At 49.6% G+C, this 15,414-nt stretch overlaps 1 pseudogene; it reads right to left on the bottom strand.

Annotated features, from left to right (window-relative positions):
* Positions 1–1,181: 1,181 nt before the first annotated feature.
* Positions 1,182–13,264, bottom strand: LOC119350320 (annotated as a pseudogene).
* Between the last annotated feature and the right edge of the window lie 2,150 nt (positions 13,265–15,414).

The raw sequence follows: 15,414 nt of genomic DNA, 5'->3' as shown, positions 1-15,414 counted from the left end.
GTGTTACTGCTTATTCAAGCTTGTCCCTTTTTGCTTTTCAATTGTGCAACCGCTCATACTTAAATGTATGGATAGTAGTAGTGTGAAACACCATTGCGTATCTAAATAGTTAACACTGAATTTGTCATTTGCATATCATGTTTCCTGTGTAGCAAGATTGTTTATTTCCTGTGAGGTTTATTGAGTGCTTATCTATCTAAACACCAAGAAAGGGCATGCAAGAAATCATCATCTTGACGGCTCACATGAACCTCCCAACTTAAAAAACAATGATCTTAAAAAAATGAATGAATGGTCAGTCTGTTAGAACTATCATACAACAATAACAAAATATATTTATGTTTTAATATTTTCCAGATGAAGAACTTACAGAAGCATGATGACCTTACTCATGTGATTGTTTTGTGCAATCTTCTCATAGGCTCAAAATGTAGCTATGTTTTTAGTTTTTACCATATAGCTGTGATATGTTTGGCGGATATGGATGATATGTTGTTGGGGCATTTGATTCATGAAATTTTGAACTCAATGCATGAGTATTTTGTGACCTTTCTTTGCTAGCTGGTTAATATATATCTTGTCGGTATTTCTTCGCCCACTTGAATTGATTGCCAAAAAAAAGACTGCTCATATTTACATTATTTCTTTGTTCATGTATAATACTCATATTAGTCCTTTGATGTGGACTAATTGTCCTTCATTGCCAATGTGCAGGATGAGTGTCGTTAGTTTGGTACGGCGGAAACTTGAGCAAGCTCGGGAAAGTAATAATTATACAACAACAATTGTTGATTCGGGTCGACTTCTAAATATTCAAAGTGCATGTTGTGTTGTTTGTGTTGGATCTTTTTTCCTTGTAAATTATCAACTTCTAGAAAGCTTATCGTGTGAGGTTTGGTTAATTTGGTGCATGGATGATTTTTGTAGCAAGTTAATTACGTGTGACATTTAGTAGATTTGGTGCTCCAATGTACAAAGGCCAGTAGTGAGAGGTTTGCTGGGTCTAACACTCTAACCGGACAGACTAGCTGTACATATGGATTAGGAGGTTTGGTTCCCGTGGAACCGAATAAAGCCTTAGGGAATTTAACTATGGTGTGGTGCTTCACGGATATGAGTGTGGGAAAACAAGTGTGCACATATCTTCAATAACTGATATCAGCCACCGATAACATAGGATTTCAAGTGCTAACAGTACCTTCGAACAGTTGGTCATCAGTAGGCAGCTACACATATGCACATTGCACTGATATCAGCCAAACAAAAATGCATTACGTTTGCGCAAGCCTGTACGGGCTTGGCTTCATTAAATGTAGCAACATCTGTAATATTTCAATGTATTTGTTTGTTGATTTTGAAAAACTGAAGCAACAATCTATGAACTTCCCCATAGTTTTGACCGCAAGTTAGTCGTGTCCTTATCCACTGGGGTAGCTTTTCAACGGGGCAAGAGAAACCCCTGCTTGATGAGGTGTTTGCATAACATGAGTCAACCAACAGCATTGCAACATAGTCATTTACATGCCTGATTTCTCTACCTGCAAGCAAATTAGTTCATCATTTAAGAATAGAACTAAAGCAAAATAGTTTTAAGAATTAAGATGACACATCAGCTTACCGATAGACTGATTCACAGCTTTCATGCATAAGTTCTCATAGTACTCTCGGCCACTTTTACCGCTCTTCCTTAGTACATCAAAGCTAGGCTCAAGCCTGCATTCATCGTTTCCGTTGAAGGGCTATCATCTCGAATCACAGATGAGGTAGAATAGTTTCCGATGTGTTTTATTGTCTCCATCAGTTCCATATCATCTGGACTTGGATACGGCAATCCAACCATCAGAACACAACGACCCATACCATCACTGAAGTTTATACCTTCAGATATCTTCCCACCGACAACAGCCAATAAAAGTGCCCCGTTAACACTAGTGTCTCCTTAACCTTTGCTGCAGGATTGAATTGCCTCCTTGTATTTGTTGAGTATCACCTCAACATCAACACTGCTTCTTGGCTCTCTGAACACGTGTTTCTTCTTAGAAATCTTAGAAATTGTGCCTGAAGCCATCAATGCATCATAAACTTGCTTTTCATATTCATAGGAAGAGAAAATATTACTATTCCTTTTGGTACTATTGTCACTATATTGCAAAGAAAAGGTCCAAGATCTTCGATCTGCAAAGATAAGCAGATAAGTATAGGCACAAAAATAACGTGCATTTGAGTAGAGCATATTACCAAAAAAATTATTAACACGAGCAAATATAACCTATAAGTTAGCATGGTATGTTTTATAGAACAAAACTTGGCTGTTGGTAAAGAGTTTGGACACAGCAATTCATCCACTCATTTAGAAGGCCGGCATTTACATTTCATAATGAAATACAACCAAATAAACCAGGGCAATTAAGCATGTGTAGTTTAGCAAGTTCTAACAGCAAAGAATATTAAGAAACAAAGAGGGTCGCATGGATTAAAAGTTGCAAATATACTTTAACACAGAGTGGTACAATCCTGGATTACTTCTATAGACAAATCACACAATGAGTACTGCAATAAACATTAGGTCCTAATTATTTTGTTAAAAATGTGTATACATTGGTATTTACTCCCTCCGTTCCTAAATATAAGTCTTTTTAGAGATTCTAATATGGACTACATACAGAGCAAAATGAATGAATCTACCCTCTGAAATACGTCTATATTCACCGTATGTAGTCCCTATTCAAATCCCTAAAAAGACTTATATTTAGGAACATCGGGAGTATATATTAATCAGAAAGCACAAAGCAGTGCCCCTTGCAAGATAAACTAATGAAATTGAATTCTCAGCAAATATTAGAGTAGCAAGAGTAAAGGAGAAATGACTCGAGGTATACAGACCATGTTAAGAGAGCTCCTTGGAGCTAAAGGCATGCAGAAGGGAATAATATTTGGTGGAAGATGGCGCTCCCAACGGCTCCTGTACGGACAGGCGACGCAGTCGTCTCTCGCGATGGTGGCGGCGTTTCTGCGCAGGGCCTCACCCCCGACGACCACGGCGACGGCGCTCCGGTCTCGGCGGTAGGCTTGGTGGGGGGATGGTCGGCGGCTCGCTCCCCAGCTCCCAGGCGGACGGCCGCGCCTCCCCTGGGCGTGGCAAAGTGGTCAGGGAGCCGCTTTTGGGCTCTGGCGGAGGACGAGTCTGGCGGCGATGAGGAGGCGGAGATAGGCAACGAGGGGGAGTCTGGGGCGGGCGGCCGTGCAGCCTGCTCCATTGGCGACTTCGTGTCGCGGGCCGAGGAGCTTGGGGGCTCTTTCAAGGCCGGCGCCGGCGTGCTTTTGCGCCCGGTGGCCGTGGCTCGAGGCGGGTCGCAACGGCCGTGCGTAGGGCGCCGTGCTCTTCGTGGGGACGCGAGGGACGTGGCAACCTAGCCGCTGCTGATGCGGGGCTGCTCCTGCAGCACGCGCTGGACCTGCCGCGTCCGGCGCCGGCGTTCCCCGTGGCGGCGGCGGCGGCGCAGACGGAGCTGGGAGTGGTGCGCCCTAGGGTTGGGGTGGATCCGCCAGTGGCTCGGACAGGCCAGCCCACAAGGGAGGCGACCGGCCCTTCTGCGGGGCTGCAGCGGGCTGGAGCCCAGTCTCATGACGTGCCTGGGAGCAGGGAAGTGTGCCCGTTTCCAGGGCCCAGCCCGCCCACAGGGGGCATCCCAGCCCATGTCGCCCAGCCCTGAGCGGTTACATAAATGGCTCTGGATTCCCCGCGGAACCCTAAATCCCTCGCTAGGTTTCCCAGCCACCGCTGCGGAGGTGCGGCGCTTCGGTCATTTCGCCCGGTTCCTCTCACCCACTCCACTCCCTCCTCCACTGCGGCGCTCCTTTGCGGAAGTAGTGGCGATGGGCTCTAAGCAGGACCGTAGAGGGGAAAAGCCTCCCATGGAGCCGCCGCGGGACAGCAACCGCGGCCGGGCCGACGACGAGGGTGGTTGGGGCCAGCCGCCCACGTGGTGGCTCAAGGAGCAGGAAAGAAAGAAGAAGAAGAAGAAGAAGAAGAAGGAGTACAAGCAACGTGGCCTCGAGCTCAAGCACAAGGGGCTGCAACCTGCGACGGGCAGCAACCGGGGTGGCGAACCCCATGCGAAGAAGAAATCCAAGCCCGCGGGGGCGGCGGCCTCCAAGCTGCCCCTCCCGCCCAGATCTGAGGCGCCGGGCTCGTCCAAGGGCACGGAGGAGGAGCCAATCCCAATCGAAGAAGCCGACGGCCCGGAGTGCTTCAGATGCGGTCGCACAGGCCACTTCCAGAACCTGTGCACCTTCAAGCCCTTGTGCGTGGTGTGCACCAAGGAGGGGCACACGTCGGCGCAGTGCCCAACCCGCGGCAAGCCTCTGCTCCTCCAAACCATGGGGCACGCCATCTCCGGCGAGGGTTTCTTCTGCCTCCAGTACCCGGAAGATTTGAGGGAGGAGCCACAGATCCAGCTAGGGGCCAATGCGGTGGTGCTCTCCATGCCTTCCAGCGCGCTCACGCACAAGATCCTCCAAGTGGAGCTGCCACACCTCTTTGAGGGCGAGTGGGACTGGCAGATCTCACCCATGGAGGGCGGGGCGTTCTCGGTGGTCTTCCCGGCGATGCTCAGGATGGCAACACGAAGCGGCAAACTTTTCCTCTCCCTCAACAACCTCATGGTGGATATTCGTGATGCAGTCCTCGATGCTCCCAAAGGAATGGCGATGCCAGAGGTGTGGGTCAAACTGGGAGGAGTCCCCCCAAGCAGAGGCGCTCCGACCTGCTCATGGCGGCCACCACCATGCTCGGCCGTCCCTTGCTGATAGACGAGGAGTCTCTCATCCGCCCGGGGCCAGTTCGTATGCGTTTCGCCTACCGCAACCCACGCAAGCTGCGCGGACTGGTCCAGATCTGGTTCAACGGCGAGGGCTTCAACATCAGCATCGAGCCCGAGCTCCCCCCGGAGCAAATCACGGCGCCCGCCTTGCCTGTCCCAAATCCTCCTTCTCCTAACCACGGCAAGGGTCCGGACGGGGCGGGGCGTGATGGCACCATGGATGACGACAAGGAGGCTGATGCTAGCATGGGGGATGATTCCATTGACACGGCGGCGTGGGAGAAGTTGGGCATCAATGACAAGGGTGGGGCGGCGAATCGGGCGTCGCTTCCTTCGTTGGAGCTGCCTCTGGCGGGGAGGTCCATGGAGCTGGAGCTTTCCATCCCGAACCAGTATGGCTCAAACTTGGGCTCGGTCACGTCCCCCCCGGTGCGGTCGGTGGCGGAGGCCGGTGCGGGCCAGTTGGAGGAGCCGCTGGGAGAGGCAAGCACTCCTATCGCGGTGTCCGTGGACTCGCTGCCTCTCGCCTCACGCTCTCCGTCTCAAGGAGGCCGCAGCTCCAACAAGCTCGGCGCGGTGAAGCAGCTCAAGAAGGTGGTTGTGCGCAAGGTCAGCACGGAGGCCGGGCGTGTAGCGGAGCTCCAGGGCACGCCGGCGATGCCTCGTCAGGCGGTGATGGCGTTGGCTGTGCCCAGCTCGGCCCCAACGGCGACATTCCCGAAGGCCAAGCGTTCCAAGGCCGTCGCGGATGGGCAGGTGGCTCCTGTGCGAGTCAGTGCGCGGGCCAAGGGCACCAAAGGGAACATGCCTTCGCTCCAACGCGCCCAACTCCTCCAAGCACAGAAGAATCTGGAAACCTCAGGTAATCCACTGCCCCGTTTTTCGATCCTGGACTCTTTTTCGGACGATCATCTGGGCGAGGTGTTGGTAGAGAGTGGGGTTGAACCGATGGGGGATGGCGGGGTTCGCGAGCTCATCTCGCTGGTGCGCGCAAAGGAGATGGCACAGGCGGCACTCGTAGCGGCGGCTGCTCAACACGCGGAGCGTTTGGCTGACGAGGATGAGCCCTCGACGTCGCTAATGCTCCGGCCCGAAGGGGAGACAGCAACAGGGGTGGCCGCTCCTCCCTCGCCTCGCTGCGGGAAGGTGAGGCGCGTGGCCAAGGCGATCACCTCCAGGGGTGTGCGCCTGCGAAACCGCGTCATCTAGATGCGGGTGCTTATTTGGAACATCCGTGGCTTCGGCCACTCGGGGCGGCGCACCCAACTTAGAGATTACATCAGAAAAGAAGGGATAGATATCGTAGGGCTCCAGGAAACCATTAAATCTGAATTTCGCCACCAAGATATCTTAGCCATAGATCCCCTTGAGCGTTTTATGTGGCAACACAGTCCGGCAAACAGCCATTCGGGTGGCATGTTGCTTGGCTTCTGTAGTGCCATTTATGAGGTGTTGTTCTGGGAGGTCGGCACCTTTTTTATCGCTGCCAATATACGCGTGAGAGCCTCGCTTCGCGATCTCGTGATCATGCAAGTCTACGGACCAGCAGATCACTCACGCTCGGCTGAGTTTCTGGGAGAACTCGAAGCCAAGGTGTTGGCAGTAGCCGCAACCCAAATCCCTCTACTGGTGGGTGGCGACTTCAACCTCATCCGTTCGGGTAAGGACAAAAACAATGATAATATCAACTGGCCAAGGGTGGCCATGTTTAATAACGCAATTGCGTCGATGTCACTTAGGGAAGTGACAAGGACTGGGGCAAGGTACACTTGGACCAACAAGCAACTAGCCCCGATGCGATCCATTTTGGATCGCGTTTTCATGTCTCCGGAATGGGAAGTGGTGTTTCCACTAAGTTCGCTCCTTGCAGAAACAAGGATCGGCTCGGATCATGCTCCACTTATCTTATCTTCAGGGGAAGATAGGATCCGTCGCAGCCCACGTTTCTTCTTCGAAAAGACGTGGTTCGAGGTCCCTGACTTTGACACTATCTTTAGGGAAAGATGGCTGAGGTGTGTTCAAGCCACGGGCCAGCAGCGCGGCCCTATGGAGTTTTGGACCGCGGTCGGGGGGCGCCTTCGCGCAAGCCTCAAGGGATGGGGTGCGAACCAGGGGCGTGACGACAAAGTATTGAGGGCGCGACTTCTCGATGAGATTGCACTCCTCGATACCCAAGCAGACTCGCGCCCTTTCTCGGAGCAAGAATGGGCGCACCGATATGCCTTAGAAGGGCAAGTCGGAGCGTTGCTTCGATCGGAGGAGGAATATTGGAGGCGTAGGGGAGGCCTCAAGTGGACGCTCAAGGGCGATGCGAACACTGGCTATTTCCACACGTATGCGAATGGTCGCCGCAGGAAATGCCTAATCCTTAGACTGCAGACAGAGTAGGGGCTCCTTCTCCAGCAATCGGAGATTAGCAAACACATCTACGACTTTTACATCAGCTTGATGGGGACTGACAAGCCACAACGCGCGCGGCTGCGCGAGGACGTTTGGCTTCCAGCACAAAAAGTCTTAGAGTCAGAGAACGAAGAGCTGGGGCTTGCGTTTCTCCCCAAGGAAATTCGATGCAATGCAGAGCATGAAAACAGACACGGCCCCGGGGCCCGACGGGTGGCCGGTGGCAATGTTCAAACACTTTTGGTCACTGTTGCGCGACCCCATCTTCGAGGTGTGCAATGGCTTCATGCGTGGTTTTGTGGATATAGCTAGGTTAAACTACAGAGTGCTCTCGTTAATCCCGAAAGTGCCTGGTGCGGATAACATCCACCAATACAGGCCAATTGCACTCATTAATGTGCCTTTCAAAATCTGCGCCAAAGGGTGTGCCACTAGGCTTACTCCGTTCGCCCATCGCACCATCAGCCGATCCCAATCTGCTTTCATCCGCGGTAGAAACATTTTGGAGGGACCGTTAGCATTGCAAGAGACACTTTACGAACTTAGACGCACGCACGAACCGGCGATTTTACTCAAACTCGACTTCGAAAAGGCTTACGACCGCGTCAACTGGGATTTCCTTAGACAAATTCTCACTAGCCGAGGCTTCTCGTTGATGTGGGTTCACAGAGTCATGCAGTTAGTCTCGGGGGGCCAAACTGCGGTCTCGGTGAACGGAGAAGTAGGGCACTTCTTCAGGAACAAGCGTGGCTTACGCCAGGGTGATCCCATGTCACCGCTCTTGTTCAACTTCGTGGCAGATGCAATTGCGGCCTTGCTACGTAAAGCAACGGAGGCATGTCATATCAAAGGGGTGTTGGGGCACCTCATCCCAGGGGGGATTTTGCACTTACAATATGCGGACGATATGCTTTTGTTGTTCCAACCGGACCTACACAGCGTGGCCACGATCAAAGCGTTGTTGATTAGCTTTGAACTCATGTCGGGGCTCAAGATCAACTTTCACAAATGTGAAGTGATGCCCATGGGGCTCGATCCGTCCGAGAGCAGTCGTATCGCGAGCCAGCTCAACTGCAAACTAGGCAAACTCCCGTTTTCCTACCTGGGCCTCCCGTTGGATGCCAAACATATCTCGATAGACGGATGGGCTCCGCTTTGGACCAAGGTGGGAGGGCGGGTGTGTCCGTGGAGGGGGAAGTTCCTGTCCTTCGCAGCTAGACTAATACTAACGAGTGCGAGCATATCCTCGCTGCCGCAGTTCATGATGGGGTTGTTCCTCCTGGCAGAAGGCGTTCATGCCAAGATGGACACACCTAGGTCCCGATTCTTTTGGGAAGGGGCGGGACCAAAACGCAAGTACCACATGGTCAGATGGGATGCGATGTGTCGTCCCAAGGACCTAGGGGGGCTAGGGATCACAAACACCCGGATGCTAAACATTGCACTTATGTGCAAGTGGATTTGGAAGCTGTCGCAGGGGCGACGGGCCTGTGGGCTAATCTGTTACGCGCTAAATATTTCCCGAACGGGAACTTCTTCGAAGGTAGGGCGCGGGGCTCACCCTTCTGGAATGATTTACAAGCGGTTCTCCCAGCTTTTGCACTTGGTGCCAAATTCGCCAGTGGCAACGGCCGCTCGGCCCGCTTCTGGCTCGATCTGTGGGTAGGAGGGCAGCCCCTCTGGGCCCAATTTCAGGACCTGTACGTCCTGGCTGTCAAGCCGGAGCAGACGGTAGCGACGGCACTTGCCTCTAGCCCTCCGGCGATCCATTTCCGTCGAGAGCTAATGGGTCCAGAACAAGCTCACTTAGAGGATTTGCTTGCTCTTATTCAATCGGTGACGCTGTCCACTTCCGCCGACATGGCCACCTGGCCTCTCAACCCGTCCGGCAAGTTCACGGTCAAGTCTCTGTAGCGCAGGTTGTGCTAGGGCCAGGGCCCGGCCTTCCCGATGCCGACGGGCCTGTGGAATGCGCGTATTCCGCTTAAGATCAAGGTGTTCTTTTGGCAACTCTTCCGCAATAGACTCCCCACTTCGGCTAATGTTGCCAAACGCAACGGCCCGTCTTCCGGCTTATGCGCAATTTGCAACACCATGGAGGATGCGAATCACGTGTTCTTCCACTTCTCTCTAGCGCGTTTTGCCTGGAGTGCAGTCCGTGAGGCCACCAACACCACTTGGGACCCGCACTCGGCTGGAGACCTTGCGGCCATAGTTGCATCGATGACTGGCGGCAGCAAGCGCGTGCTTTGGAGCTGCCTAGGCGCCTTGGCTTGAGCTTTGTGGCTCACCAGGAACAAACTAGCAATAGAGGGAATCTTCCCATCACACCCTGCTAATATTCTTTACAAATGCAACATTCTTCTGAAGCAGTGGAGTCCGTTGGCGAGGCACAAGGATGCTGAGAGAATGAAGCAAGCTCAAGACCGTCTTCGCCAAGTCTACATTTTGGCTAGGGAGCCAACCGCCACTTCTACGTCGTGAAGTGGTTATTTTGCCTCGCGAGCGAGCCTGCGTGCTCTATGCTCTTGGCCTTTGGCCTGTAATAGACTCGCCATGGACTGCCTGTGGCCTCTGGCCTGCCGCAAAACTCATGTGCCTTCGCGCCCGTGTGACCTGAGCCTCCGCGCTCGTTCCGTTTGTCCTTAGACTCTTCTGTAAACGCTGCCTAAGTTGTGGGCTTTATTAATTTAAAGCCGGACGCCTCTAGCGTCTTCGTTCTAAAAAGAAAAGAGAGAGCTCCTTGAACTGTGGCTGAAATCAAATTTCTTGCCTGAAGGCCCACGTGTAACAGCTATAGGAAGAATACTCTCAGGGGGAACAATATGGTTGCATGAGAAGAATTTTATATCACTAGGCAATAAGCCTCGAAACAGGCGCAACCTTGTTTCTTCAATAGGCTGGAGGGTTCCACCATCCAGAATAACACCATGTGCGTCATCTGTAACCGACAAGAGGAAATATCTATAAATACTTACGTGAAATAGGACAACTCTTATCTCCAAGCAACATATGGAGCAAGGAACATCACCTCAGATAATGTTTTCTCTGCACAAAGCATCACGAATTTAATATATGCATCTTCAGGTTGCCCACCAAGCTTGTGCCGTGCAACTATGATTCTTCCATCGTCATTGCAGTACAGTAGAGAGCGTAAAAGGTCAGTCAAAGCCTGAAAGCTTGTTATACTGCTTCCTTCACCATGTTGCTGTCCATGATTCAAATTGCCCACACTATTTTTCGGTGATAAATAATTTGTTGGCGTATCCACTAACCTGCATATAATTAGTCAATGGATATAGATTCTACGCACAACAAGGCTGAGTGGAAATGTAGTGGAAGAAATATTTCACCTTGTGGACTATATTGCTTTCCTTCAGATACTGACAAAGTTTTACTATGTTTATGTTATCAATATCAAGGGAGAATAAGAACTTACTTATAGTCATAGAGGTCACAGCGGAGGAACAATCTTCATTACTTATCCAACATCGTAGGAATGACCGTGTTAGAACTGTCAAGGTCTGGATGTAACGTCGATTTCCAGCTCCCAGAACATTCTAAAATCTATAGAGACATGACTCCATGTGGGAAAGGACTGCCCTCAACTAACAAAATGGAGAATCAGAAAATTATGTTAGTTTCCACAATTGGAAGAAAACAGTCTCAGTTCATTTGCTAATTATGTTTTGCTTGGTAAAGGAAATTTTAAAAATGGACCAATAAATATCATTTTTAGTATCCTGTTGTCTGCCACAACAACACAACTGAGTCAAGTCAAGCTCTCTACCAGAAAACTCTCTTTGCTTAGGTCTCCTTATATACAGTAAACATACATACAACACATGTTCGGATCTTGGATAACACTATTGAATGTGCAAAGCAAACGAGATTATGAAGCTAGAGTACCATTATACAGTCAGACTAATTATGTATAGTGTGTGGAATGAGATGTGTCACAGTGCAGTTTCCAACAGAGGTTAGGAATCTAGAACTCAGAACAAAAACATACTCACCTGAGAAGATTCGACCTTTGAGTTGTACATGCTAGTAAGGGAGTCTGCTAAGTTGTGAGCCTCATCTATGATGACAACACTGTTCTTCATATTAAGGCCAAGTAACTCTCTAGCAGACTTCAGCAACAAAGACTGATAAAAAAGTACTACAAGGTCAGCTGAGCGGACCATGTCACGTGCACCGTAGGGACATGTTCCAATCTTCCTTCCAAGTTGTGCCAAATCCTCAATGTCCAATGCACCATGGTCGGACACTTCACTCCTGAACTATTTCTGCAGACTTCTGTTTCCTAACCTTGGGTACTGACAAGAGGCCTTTGTTTGGCGCCCCTTCTTGTTATCATGCTCGACCTGAATATTTGCAGCCGTAAAAACTTACTAGCAGTTAATAATAAAGTTATAAATTGGCAGCATACTAATGGTATTTAACAACCCAGCACATACAAATATGACAAGTGATAACCATACGCTTTCCTGTGCAATCACACTGAATGCAAGTATGGGTAAAAATAACTCAATGCATATCTAGTTCTACTACCAATTTAGTCCGGGGTAATCCCCTTTTCAAAAAAATATATATCTAGTTCTACTTCCACTGAGAACTGACAAAACTAATGTTCATCTCGAAATCTTGGAAGAAATTATTGTCAGGAAACAATATTAGTACCTCATGAGTATGATAGGCCCTAAACGTGCAAGAAACAGCCAAATTTGGGTGCAGAAGTCAATCAAAGATAATGTATCTAACAGAGCAGCTGAGCATTGCAAATTAATTTGACGTAATTGACACATGCCTTAATTTTGTTGCTCTTCTTGTTCTTTAGCAGTTCCAAGCACCTCTTGTTGATCCGGTTTGCACTCCCGAGCTTCTGAACATCTGCAAGCAAACACACCACAGATGAACTAAGCACAATCCCAGCCCCAAAAATAGATGAACAAAGATAACCACATAATCCACTCACCCATGTTAATACACAAGCTCTTTCTGGACCCCAAGCACACTGTCCTGAGCTTCCCTGAGAAATTCGTCCTTTTGAGCTCCCGGACAAACCGCGAGAGCTGCGAATGCGTGCGGCTAGTGAAATACACCTTGGGAGTCGCCTCCTCTTCTTCCTCTTTGTCCTCATCATCCTAGCTCTCACTACTACTACTAGCACCACCACAATGTGCCCGCTTCCCGGCCTGCCATCCTGTGCCCTCCCCGTCATCGCTCTCGTACTCGTCAAGCAAAAATTTCTCCTCGCCGTCATTCTCCCGAATTCCCTCAGATTTCTCCGAACCACCCACTTTCTTCGTTCCATGACTCCTGTACGGGTGAGTCTCCGACTTCTTCCTGACGTCCTTGTTAGGGCATCTCCAACAGTTTATATGTTATCTCGTTGGTAAAATATGCCATGTCATCAACCAACACCTTATAACATACAACATCTCCAATGGGCTGTATCTAGTTTGCCCAATAGAATGTGAGATAATAAATAAAGTGCTCTCTCATTCTACATTGGAGCTTGTGTAAGGGGTGTTGGTTCATGTACATACAACCTTCCTCTCTTTTCTCATTTATTGCATGACACATCATCAAAAATTCTATGTGGCAAAGTCTACCAACAACTATCTTACAACCATTGAAGATGCCCTTAGGGGGCAGCGGCTGCAGGCGTGAAATCCCGCATCCAGTCGGGCTCTTCTTCTTCGCCGCTGACGGCGGCAGGGGCGGAGCCATTGGCCCGTTCAGAGTGGCCCCGCGAGGCGGCGTCGCGGTGGTTAAGGAGCCACTGGAGTGCACTGCAGATGATGCTGGGGGTCTTTCCGGTGCCTGCGACAACGCGGGGGGAGCTGAATGATTAGGGTCTTACCGGTGGCTTGTGAGGGGGTGAGGGGAAGGCGGCAGAGATTGGGGTTTTCGAGGAGGGCGAGGGCGCGGGGCCCGGAGAAGAGGGCATTGTAAAGGAAGGACATGAACTCCGTCTGGATCGGGTACGGCGTGAAAGGGAACGCCGGGAAGTCCTGTCGTGGCGGCGGCGGCATTTTGTCGAGCGCACGCTGGTGCGGTGGGTTTGGGGTTTCCCGCGCGCGCTGCCCTTGGGAATTTCTCCCGGAACGGAGCCCCTCGGTGGACTTTGGGTCGGTTTGATTTGTATCCTGGCCGTCCCCTCTTCCCTGTAGATCCGGGCGTGGCCGGTATTTTCTTGAGATACAAAAAAGTGCAAAATTAACGAAAAAACAAACGTCCACACATGTGGCATCTTGCACATCGCCCACACGCCTTCATCATCACTCATTTTGCCACGTATGAACAGATGACATCAGCAGGATTTTTTTTGGTTTTCGGCTTAAAAATGTTTTATCTCCTAATTAAAACATCGAATTAAAAATTCGTTTTCACCATTAAATTCGTCTCGACGAGTGCTTCAAAACTAAACCCCCATATTGATATGTTTGGACGATTTTTTTTCCCAAAAGTTGCCATGATGTTTACACTATAGTTGCCATAGTACTTAAACTAAAGTTGCCATGTGGCAATTGTAGTTTGTAGAGCATGGCAATTTTAGTTTTTTTATGATGACAATTCTAGTATTTTGACCATGAAAATTATTTTCTGTATGAACCATGTCAATTTTAAGTGCATGTATCATGGCAATGTTAGTTTATGGTTCATGACAAGTCTAGTTTCTTAATTCCCCGTTTTATAATATGTTAAAATTTACTTTTAAATGTAGAAGAAAATAGCTGAAACATATCACGACAACTTCAGTGTAAACATCATGGCAATTCATATGCAATAGACATGACAACTTTTAACCCAAACAAGTTCGTCGAGATATATTGATATGAGATCTAGTTTCGAAGATCTCGTCGCGAGGGATTTAATGGTGAAAACGGATCTTCAATCAGATTTTTTAAAACATTTTAAAAATTGAAAATCCAAAAAGATTCCCGCATGCATGCATGTGGTGACGGTGGCGCAGTATGTGTGTTATATGGCATGTGGGCGGGTTTGGCTCCCACCACACGTGTGGGCGTTAGCGTTGTTCCAAAATTAATTGTCAGGACCCCGACTCGATATCATATTGATCTAGCTGGTAACACCTCATATCACTTTGCGGCCTCACGCACGGTATCCCCACGGGTGTCGTCTTACCTTTTCCCGGGACCGTTTGCGCCTTTTGGCTCACGTATATGATAGTGTCGCTAGCATCCATATGATAAAAAGCCCGGGCTGACATGACTAGTCGTAAACCCAAAGTGGCACAGACTTACAGGGACAGGCATCCATGACCCAACTTCGAACGTGTCGGTCATCAGCAAGTGGGTCCGGGCTGTAGCACTGGGCTAGCAGGACTCCGGTAAACCGGGCTGTAGCGGGCTAACAGGACTCCGGTACTCAAAGCGTGACATTTCCCCGAAGGGACAGACACAGGAACGAAGAAGGACACATGCCGGCCAGCCTAAGTGTTCCAGAGCAGTAGCAAGCTACCATGGCTCAGCGGTAACACTCGGAGACATTTCCCGGTAAGAGAGGCTACTAAAGATAAACAACTAGATAGTCAGATCCCACACATACCAAGCATTTCAATCATACACACAATATGCTCGATATGTGCAAATACAACGAAGCATCACAACATGACTCTATGACACAAGTACTTTATTTAAGGCTCAGTGAGCCATACATAACATACACAAAGGTATGGGTCTCACGACCCCACATACAAGTCATACAGTCATACAAACCAGCAGCGGAAGTAACTTGTCTGAGTACAGACAACTAGTAAAATAAAAGAGGCTTGGAAAGCCTAGCTATACTACGTGGTCCTTCACAAGCTCAGGGTCACCACCTGGGTCTTTAGCCTACTCGTTGATGTCAACGTCTACATAGAACCCATCAGAAGGGGTTGCAGCGTCTTCTGTAAAAAATGTAGATTATAGCAACATGAGTACAAAGGTACTCAGCAAGACTTACATCAGATCCTACATACATGCATAGTATCAAGAAGGGTTGGTGGAGTTATTGCAGCAAGCCAGCTTTGACTCTTGGCTAGGCTATCCTATGATACTCCAACTGAAATGGTTTTGCGCACACGAGTCCACTACTCACCAATTCAATACACTACCGAGGATCCACCTCCGTCTTCCTACGGAAGAGCCATCCTCGGCACTCACACTTATCTTGAGGC

The sequence above is a fragment of the Triticum dicoccoides genome, chromosome 1B (genome assembly GCF_002162155.2).
Source record: "Triticum dicoccoides isolate Atlit2015 ecotype Zavitan chromosome 1B, WEW_v2.0, whole genome shotgun sequence".
NCBI classification, from domain to species: domain Eukaryota; kingdom Viridiplantae; phylum Streptophyta; class Magnoliopsida; order Poales; family Poaceae; genus Triticum; species Triticum dicoccoides.
This window is presented reverse-complemented; position numbering and strand designations above follow the sequence as displayed.